At 39.5% G+C, this 10,542-nt stretch overlaps 1 protein-coding gene across 7 annotated transcripts in view; it reads left to right on the plus strand.

Annotated features, from left to right (window-relative positions):
* The window catches only part of PCDH15 (protocadherin related 15), a 566,546-nt gene that overhangs the window by 349,415 nt on the left and 206,589 nt on the right, over nt 1-10,542 (plus strand). The window lies entirely within an intron of this gene.

A 10,542-nucleotide genomic window follows, 5' to 3' on the forward strand; every position in this document is an offset into this window, starting at 1 on the left:
AAAAAAAGCAGAACCAGTTAAATCATTGGGCTTATTCCCCACCCGATCAACTCTGACATTAGGTTAACTTTGACTATTGACAGTGAGATCATGACTTCCCTTTTTCATCTCAGACACTATCTCTGTCCTGCATTCTGTGACCAAGAGATGGGGAGGATGAGGCTGTAAATGTGGAGGTTCTTGCTATTCTCTGCCTTATTTGCTTTGCTGTCCCATTCCACGTAGACGTTTGCCATCCCACACGTTAGGCTTCCAGCTTTGTCAGAGCTTGGGCCCTGTAGCAGGGCAGCTGCCCTGCTTCTTTGACAGAATGACATCCTTAGCAAGTTTCAAAATCTCACAGTCGTTTCATCCAATCTAGAACCAGCTGAAAACGTCACTCATGTATGCAGGAGTTCATCAGCTCCTTCTGTACAGGCCAATACTACAGGCTCTGGTTAAACAGCCAGCACAACCTCTAGGAGAGGAGAGGAAGTTTTGTAGCAGTCATGATGTTCAGTTATTATGCTTTTTGTATAAGAAGGGTCTGGGACAAGTTTCAGGGAGTTTATGTAAGTCAGACTAGAGCTGATGGCAAACTGGAGGGAGATTGGATCTTACAAGCCTTATGCACCTCAAAAAGAGATCACTTCTCTGTGCTGAGAAGCTCTTCCTCACAACTGTATCCTTATTTTTAAGTTATAGCAAGACCAGTGCCGTGATACTCAGCTTGTAGCAGCAGAAAATCAGGAGGGAAGGGAAAGGATATTCCATATTTAATTTTACTAGTCTGATTTATGCTACTCTTTTTTCACTTCCACACCTTGGTATTTCTAATTGCAGTGGCTGAGTTTGACTTTGTGAATACATGCATTAGATGAATGTGTCTTGCATGTAACATCATTTGAAGGAAACTGCGTGTTATTCCTGAGCTCAGTATGTGGCCACATCACAGGGTTAGTGGGGTACCCAAGCTAGGTAGAGAATGATAGATTGTGACCCCATTTTATCCACACAGATCAAGTGGCGTTCACAGTACAGAGGCAGGTAAGGCAGTAATTAAGAAAGATCAGTGCTTGGTTGTTCCATTTAGTTATTTGTTTTTAATCTAGCTGCCAAAAGGCAGGACAGAGGTCATCTGCTTGTCCCGAGGCAGCTCTCACAGATGGAAGGAACTCAGCTCTGTCTCCATTCTTAACCTTGCTGTGGACAGGCATGTGCTGGGCGCTACAAGGCAAAGAGATGCCTGCCAGGAAGGCCAGCAGAAATCTGGCTAGTGATTGCTTCTGGGTTGCAAAATACATTCATTTGACTTCTAAAGCTGTTCAGGTGTCAGCTTTTTTGTTTTCTTGTGTCAAATTGCACCTTGAGAGGTCTGATCTGTGACATGAGAAACTGGTTCTCTTGATAAAAATAGCTGCTATTTGCTGTTTATCTTTTTGCAGTCACGCAGCTATTTTGATACACATAAGTGGAAGAAGGATGTTTCTACCACAGCTTTTACCTTGGTACTTGAAATATTTACCCGGCTTGTAAATTATAATGCAGTTACACAATCGGACGATTTTATATATATAAATTATAAGAAAAATCCCTCAATTAATAAAACACACATTTGTCCTGCAAACAGCAGTATGATAGAGGTGCAGAGAGTCCTCTGGCAGTGAAATAACAGGATCCTCCAATCTGATGAAGCAGCCTGGGCAGAGAAACTCGGTCAGAAGTATTTTGGAGATGGCTGCATGATATAAAAAAGTTTGCATTACACCATGTAGGCAAGAATCCGTAATGATGCAAGACCCTATCCCCAGTCTCAGGTTGCATAGAAACTGGTGTGGCCAGTGTACTCCCCAGAATGATTAATGTCAAGTTACGTGCACTAATTAGTTCTTGTTGCTTTTTTGAAAATCAAAATTTACTACTCTGTAATATTTGAATCTTTCAGCAAGAGTAGCAAATAGAACAGAATATACTGTTTGGGTTTTTTCAGGCTTCTCTTTTCTTTCCCTAATGATAACCACTACAAAGGCTAAAGGAGTATTATTAGTCCAGCGTCATCATTTACTTTTTAAGTCCATTTTTTATTTTTTACAACAAACATGAGGTGGAATGTTAATGAATCTTTAACAAAGAATGTCAAGGAGTATTCAAAAGCAGTATCTTAAAAAGTCCTGCTTTACATTATCTCTACTCAGCTGACCCCTAAAATGGAGCATTTATAAGTAAAACATTAAATGTAACTGGAAATAAAAGGTTCTGGGTTTTTTTGGTCTTAGAAGATCAGTTGTCTTTAAATGGCCTCTACCAATTTGCTGAGTTTGCTGAGGTAAATAGAGTGTTTTCTTTCCAAGTTTCTTTCCTTTTGAAATTCCAAAGCAGTTTGATGCATTAGCAATGAAGCATCCAGACAGCTTGGGCTTTGTTTATGGTCTTTGCAGGTGAAATGAAAGAGACCAGCAAAGTTAATGGATCCCTTCGTTACTAGAGAAACATTTTTTCCTCAAAAAGAGTACCAGTACTTACATTATGCCTTCTGAGAGTTGATCTGATGTCTGCCTTGTGGCAGTATTAGTAATTCTGTTAAATCTGCTCCAAGCTGTGTGGAGTGCTGTATGATTAGTGTTCATACATGTGGGGAAAAAAAATAAAATAAAATAAAATAAAACTGTTTTGCATTTCTGCTATTTGCAGAGATGGTGCAAATTGTCACAAAGCTGCACATCTTCCAGGCAGAGCCGGAGGTTATTGGTGGTCCCATCTGGTGGGCATAAAGAATAACATGTGATAATAGTATTTCTAAATCAGCACGTTAATTGAGCACGGCCAGAAGGTAGAACTTCATCGATGGTTGCTTCACTTTGTGACTCTCCCTCCTGCAGCTTATCACCAATGATCCACTGTAATTAAGTGCCATCACAGTCTCATTAGGGCTATTACAGAATTGTAGCAATTGGAAGGGACCTCTGGAGATCAGCCCCTGCTGAAGTAGGTTCCCTACAGCAGGTTTCCCTACAGGAAAGCATCCAGGTGAGTCTTCAGTATCTCCGGAGGAGGAAACTTCATGACCTGTCTGGGCAGCCGTTCCTGTGCATTGTCACTTTCACAGTAAAGATGATTTTCCTCATGTTCAGATGGAAGTTCCCGTGCCTGTTCCTTCTTGTCCTCTTGCTGGACACCACTGAAAAGAGCCTGACCTTATCTGCTTTACTCTCACTCATTACATATTTATAAGTATTTATAAAATTCTCTCTATCTTCTGCTCTCCAGACTGAACAGCCTCAGGTCTCTCAGCCTTTTCTCATATGGGAGATGCTCCAGGGCCAAGCTGATTTTGTGGCCCTCTGCTGGACTGTCTCTAGAACCTCCCTGTCTTTCTGAGGAACCCAGAACTGGACGCAGTGCTCCAGATGTGGCCTCACCAGGACAGAGCAGAGGGGAGGATCATCTCCCTTGACCTGTTGGCCATGTTCTTAATGCATTCCAGGATACTGCTGGCCTTCTTGGCCGCAAGGGCACACTGCTGGTTCATGGCCTACCTGTTGTCCGCTGGGACACCCAGGTCCTTCTCTGCAGAGCGCTTTTCCGACAGCTCATCCTCTAATCTGTACAAATGGACGTGGTTGTTCTTCCCTAGATGCAAGAGTTGCCCTTCTTAAATCTTCTAAGGTTCCTCTCTGTTCAGTTCTCTCTATGATTACGGCTAAGATAACATAAGCACCAGTTACTGTTGTGAAACGGTTGTACTGTTAAAAATTCTTAGAGTAGGCAGAATCTCATCCTCTGGAGTAAACAAAGTTTTCACCTATGGAGAGCACATTAGCTATTCTGAATGCTTTATCCCGTGTAAGGTGAGCACTGGGAGCTCAACTGTTTTATTGCTGCTGAAGCTCAAACACAGAGCTAAATTAACAGCCTGTAATTCACACCTACATTATTTATGGCTTCCCTGGGTTTTAATTTGCTTGTGAAGTCCCACCTGTTGTGTCTGATTCAGAAGTTCTCAGGGAGGGGAAAATGAAGTTTAAACTCTTCTGAAATTCATTGCAAAAATTATCTTGCAGAAAAGACACCAAAGCCCATGACAAAACAGCATTCCAAGTCATTATTTAAAGTTCTGTCTCATAATACAGATGCAAATCTTAATTTCCTTTAGGAGAGTGTAAGCTACAGCTTCGGTGATGTTTTAAAATGAGTTAGCATAAACTTTTCAAAGAGTTCAAGTTCCACAAGACGAGTATATTACCTTATAACAAAAAGAAAAGCAGTCTCTGCCTCTGTCAGGTGAAAGGTTACATGTTTGAACCACTTACTTAATTAGTCCAAGTACTAGTCTGTTTTTCCTGATTGTTACTGTCCTAGTTTATCTCTAGGAATTAATTCACTGTTAGCTGTGTTTCACTTTCTGAGAAAACCTTGCTTTTTTGCATCATTTTATATTTGCCCCTATATTTTCTGAATCTGATCAATTCTAATAATATTTTTTCTTTGTCTCAGAAAGTCCTTAGTAAATATTTTATTAACAGTATGCTCAAGTCATTAAATTAAAACAAACAAACAAACAAATACCCTTGTGTGTCTCAGCATTGGAAGGATACTTTCTTCTCCTTCTTCCCACTTTAGTCAATTCTTGATGTACTTATTCTGTGAAGGTTTTGTCTTCTTCTGTGCTCAGTTATTTTTCACGGTCGTGCAAAAGGCTGAAAGGCAATTAGCAGTTAAACATAGATTAGGCTGATTTAATCAGCTGCTGGGTTGGTTTTGCAACAACCTGATTCATTATCAGGTTCCATCAGATAATTATCAGTCCGCATGAAAACTCATGTACTCTATGACACCTACGTGGCTTTCTTTGTGCTGATTCAAGATTCAGCACTTTAAACTACTAGCTGCGTTATGGAACATTGCTTACTAATGCACAACTGATGAATCTTTCTATACAGAAAGTATTTATTTTTGTGCCAATTGTCTTGGAGTCCTTAGCAATTGTCAGCAGGGACTTCACAATCTGTGGGCCTAGCAGCCCTGTGGAGAACTGTGGGCTCGAGGAGATGAGTCTGAGCATAGGACCACCAGCTTAAAGCCAATGACAAAAAGCTCCTCCAAACAAACAGTTTGGAAACTACAAAAACTGACTTCTGATGGTAAGGTGAAATCTACTGGCACAAAAATTGAGTTCCGTGATTTTCTTTCTTTTTCACCAGAAAATTGGGTCTTGGGTTTTGAATACTTCATGGAAGGGGAAAAAGGTTAATTTACTTTCATGTATGCAAGGCGTAATAAACCACTAACATTTGCATGCCTTGTTGATTCATTGTGTTCCACATTTAAAATGTACAGTAAATACAACAAAACTTCAGTGTATCTTGATGAAATGAACAAATACTTGTTATTTGAAAATGTGCATCTTTGGCAGCATTCCAAGCTAGCGATAAGGATGTTTTTTGCATCAGACCAATGATTATGTCATCAACTGAGAGCTGCTTTGTTAAAGTTGCCTTTTGTATTTTCATTACTTGCTTGAATTCTCAAGTCAGTCACACGATGCTTTAGGGGACACAGGGCACCTCTGTAAGAAACCAGGCCCAATCGGTTCTGCCCAAATAGCAATTACACTTACTGTTTGTAAGTAATAAACATTGCAAGGGTTGTGCTGCTTTTCAGTACCTTAGAGTGTATGGCAACCACATAACAATTGTTTCTAAAGGGATTTCAGGACAGTTCCTTGGTATCTGATTGTACAGTCACTGGGTTTTTCTTGCCAATTCAGTTGTTGGCTAGATATGCCACGTTCAAATCATAGAATGGCCTGGGTTGAAAAGGACCACAATGATCATCTAGTTTGAACCCCCCCCCTCTATGTCCAAGGTCGCCAACCAGCAGACCAGGCTGCCCACAGCCGCTGGTTCTGCAAGTGCTCGTGGCTAATTGAGCAAATTGTTAGGTTCTGAAGCAGTTGTGTCTCAGCATGCCTTTTTCTTCTTTATCACACACACGCACACATGCACATATGAACAAAGACTTGGAATCTTTTATTTAAAAATGGAAAGAGACAAGCCAACTTTTTGGCTTATTTTGTGTGTGTAGACTACGTGCTGTGCTTATGATTTAGTTACAGCGAGCATCAGGTGAGATTTAATTGGTTTCTAATTATTCCTTTCTCAGCAGAGTAAATGCACTCAAGGTTTTGGGATTGTTAGTAAATGCACTGAAGTTCTTTTGCTTGCTGTATGAAGCACTATAACATGATTCTAAGGATAACAGTCTTGGTGTATTTAGACACCTAACTCTTGAGTTAGATAAACCCACGTAGTATACAGTGGAGTTTCTGTGCTCTGGTTGTCAGGGATGATATTTATTCTTCATCCTAGAATGAGTCCATAATTGAGCACAGTTGAACATTTAGGGTGTCACTTCTTTTTGGCTTTTATCAGTAGGAGAATCGTGTGTTTCTCTTAACATTTTTGGCAAGGAAAGAATCACAGAATTGCAGGGGTTGAAAGGGAGCTTGAGAGATCATCAAATCCAACCCCCTGCTAAAGCAGTCTCCCAACAGCAGGTCGCACAGGTAGGCGTCCAGATGGGTCTCGAATATCTCCATAGTAGAAGACTCCACCACCTCTCTGGGCAGCCTGTTCCAGTGCTCTGTCAACATTACCATAAAGAAGCTCTTCCGCATGTTAGCACAGAACATCCAGCGTTCAAGTTTTAGGCCATTACTCCTTGTTCTATTGCTACACACCACCAAGAAGAGCCTCATCTCACCCATTTGCTTCCCACATCCCTTACAAATTTATAAACGTTAATCAGATCCTCCCCCCTCAGTCTTCTTTTCCCCAAGCTGAACAGACCCAGAAGTGACCTAGCATTTTGAATAAGTAGCTGTGCAATAACATCTGGCATTTAGACTTAGCTGAAATTGGCAGTATGTCAGGGGACTCTAGGAGAGTCTGGTTGTTTGTAGAGACATGTCTTGCTGCCTAGCCTGGTCTTTAGTGTTATACTTTCTCTTTCTGAGAAGTTTGGGGTTTTTTTCTTCCATCTAATTCTTTATTTCTTCCAATATTAGAAACTCATCTTAATTTTGCATACTGATGTGCATTTCTCAGTAATCAATACATGGGAAACAGCGAATTTCTTATTAAATGCGTTGTGTTCATCTGTGACTTAACTAGCTTCCCATTACCTGAGGATCTCTCTTGCCTTTAGAATAATAAATGCCTGTGTTCTTCGTATCTTGTGGCTTCAGGGCTTGATAGGAATGAGAAGTAAGAATGCTTAGTTTTTAAATAAATGTTTAGCTTGGAAGAACAACTTCAATCAGGCATTATTTCAAAGTTCCTATATAATCAGTGTGACAAAAGATTGAAGGTGTAAGTTAAAGGTTTCTGCACCTGTTCCCTAATAAATGTAGGAGCTCCGGATCATGGAAAATCAGGCCTCATGTTATAGGATAGGCTATTAAATGTTTGGTTTCACCATGTGTATGTTGTCCACATTTCCATTTAAGTTCATCGTATGTAATACCATAATCATTTTGCATTTTGTTCATAACTGCTCCCATTTCTGAGTATTAGACCCAATAATACTGGGAAATCTTTATTTCCTACATGAAGGGTTTGTTTGCTTTTCTGTCTGTGCATTATGTATTAGAATATTTATCTATAGAAAAGCAGGGCAACTCTTGGTGCGTGTTAGGCTGAATTTTCTGAAGATAGGTAGCATGTGCCTTCAACTATTTAGATATAAGATAATGAGTACCTGTGTATTTAAAAGCCAAAAATTAGTTGGTTATCAGCAATGGCATCTGTCATTTCAGCCGTGCTAACTAGAGAAATGCATTAAGAAGGTGAGCTATATCTAACGTTCTTGGGTTGTTTCTTATTCAGTAAATGAGAAAAGAATCTCTCTAGTGCCTGTGGCCCTTTGCCACTGGCTGAAAAATGAGCAAATTGACCCATTTTCCAGGTATTAATCTTTCATTAGCAGTCTAGGTAAAACCTGAGGCTCAGATTAGGAAAGAGAAAATGAAGATTGATTTCTGTGACAGGTATGTATTTGTCAGTGTATTTTTATTGAGAAAGGTAAATTGTTATGGCCAAGTTGTTTTCAGTGTATCTGAGCAGCGGGTAGCAATTTTTCTAATTAAATTTAAGCAGAGATGCGTGATGAACTGATAGGCAATCTTGAATTACTTTGAAAGTTGGAAAGCAATTCAAATCTGATGATAAAATTCTCTCTTGGGTGCAGTTTCCCTTCTGACATTTATGGATAAACTTTCCATTTGCATTTTTTTCACTCTTTTCACTATAATTACAGTAATATCAGAGGTTATCTGATAATAAGTTCAAGGTAATGGACGATGTTAAATACACAGTAGAGTTCACAGTCGATTTACTAGCTTAATATTTTTTTTCAAATAACTTGATGCCAATGATTTGAATTAACTATGGAAATGGCTCTTTCAGCAAATCAAAATGGATGGCTTTGGTAAGCTATTGATTATCTGCTAGTGCGTGATAAGTAGTCATAAAAGCAATTTTAAGTCTTCTGTTACGATTGATTGCCTGTCTTCCATATGCAGTCTCTTGATAAGTAGAGACTTTTTTTTTTACTGAAAACTAGTGAAGCATGAAAAGGTTAAAATAATAAGGATGTGAAGTCACAGGTAATTAATTTTTATGTATTTGGGAGTATACCAAAACAGTATGACTAATTAAAAAGAATTATCAGTAAAATTGACAGTAACTTTAATAGAGGATCACATAAGCTGAGAACTGTTCTCAGTAATCTCTCCTAGGTAGGCAAGCATTTCACCCGCTTGAGTCACTGTCTGATACTGAAGATTAACTAGTGATTTTAAATATGGATGCACTTCAGTTAGAGGACAGGTAAACTTGTCTCTTTTTAACTTTAATAACACAGAAAATTGATTTAAATGTGGAATTATTAGGGTGGAGATTCCCTCTCAGATGTTTTGTATGTGGTAGAGCGGCGAGGCAGCTAGAAGGAGGGCATGAGTGATTTTCACTGAAAGATAGAACAGGAGCACACACGGACATGGTTTTTCATAATGTGCACAGAGAATTGGTTAAATATGCCTCTTCTCCCAGGCAACGGACAGGACCCGGGGAAATGGCCGCAAGTTGTACCAGAGGAGGTGTAGGTTGGACATGAGGAAAAACTTTTTCTCTCAGAGAGCGGTCAGGCACTGGAATGGCTGCCCAGAGAGGTCGTGGAGTCGCCGTCCCTGGAAGTGTTCAAGAGGCATCTGGATGAAGAGCTGCAGGATCTGGTTTAGTGCTTGTGGTAGCAGTGATAGTGAGAAGATGGTTGGACAAGATGGTCTCATAGATCCTTTCCAACCTTGTGATTCTATGATGCTATGCTTTAGAAGCTTTGGCTTTTCAGTAATACTAATCTTTCTATAAATATATAATTGCAGATGATCTTTGAACATGTGCTTGGGAGGAGGTGAACACGTTTGTTTCCAGGTTATCAAGCAGCCTGTGATACAGCGGTTATGGATCTCCCTGACGGGCTCTCAGGAAGAGCAAGAACTCTAGTGCATCCCTAGACATCTAGTCTAGACTGTGTATTTGGCTGATGGTGAGGACAGGCAAATACTCTAGGTATTTACCAAGGGATAAAGTGAAGTTTTGAAGAGTTTCCTTCAATATTTTAATAATTGAAAGCAAAGGAGAATAAAATGATAAAAATGACCGATTTGATAACATGCATAACTTTAATGGAACCGTCTCCATATTCAGAAGAATTCTGTTGTTTGTAATTTTCTTTAGAAGCTTAATGGGAATGCTAATTGAGCATATTGAATTCTTATAGCTTTGTCAGAAGCTCTGAAGAAAAAGGCTTTGATTTTTTGCTTGGAAAAGTAACTGTGGAGCTGTAATTAGAAGTCATTTCCTTTTAGAAATGAAAATAATCTTCTTTGATTCAAGCTCTGGACTGGCAGATGAGCCAAGTAAGCCAAATACATAAATGTTGAAGACAGATTTCCAGAGTTCCTGAATGGGTTGATGTGTGCAGTAGCACAGGTCTGCTGGTATAAGCCCGCTTCTCTTTTTATGACAGAACTAATGCCAAAAACCTGTGGAATTAATGAATTAGAAAAATTACCAAACACACTAGTCCTAATTAAAATATCTTGCTGTTTTATCCTATCATGTTCTTTATTCGCTCTTAAATTTTCATTATAAAGTTAGGGGGAAAAAACAATTGCCTTGAAATAAATAAGGCTTCAGCATAGTATACTAGGCTTTGTGGCTTACAAAAATAATTACAGTGGGAAAGTGTGGTTCCTTGCTTCTTCAGGATATCCCACAACATGGTGTTTGGAACTGTCCTGCTCTTTGTGAAGCCGTGAAAGGATTTCAAAGATGAAGTAATTGTGCCTTTCTCTCTCCTCTAAGCCTTCACTTCAGGAGAGGAAAGAGTGCCTCAGAAAGCATTGTCTCTGTCTCTTTCCAAGCTCACACCTCTATCTTGAATTACAATCAGCTACTAGTGTGAATTAATTGCTGTCTTGGATGTTTTCCATGACAAAAA

Source organism: Meleagris gallopavo, chromosome 8 (genome assembly GCF_000146605.3).
Source record: "Meleagris gallopavo isolate NT-WF06-2002-E0010 breed Aviagen turkey brand Nicholas breeding stock chromosome 8, Turkey_5.1, whole genome shotgun sequence".
In the NCBI taxonomy this organism is placed as follows: Eukaryota; Metazoa; Chordata; class Aves; order Galliformes; family Phasianidae; genus Meleagris; species Meleagris gallopavo.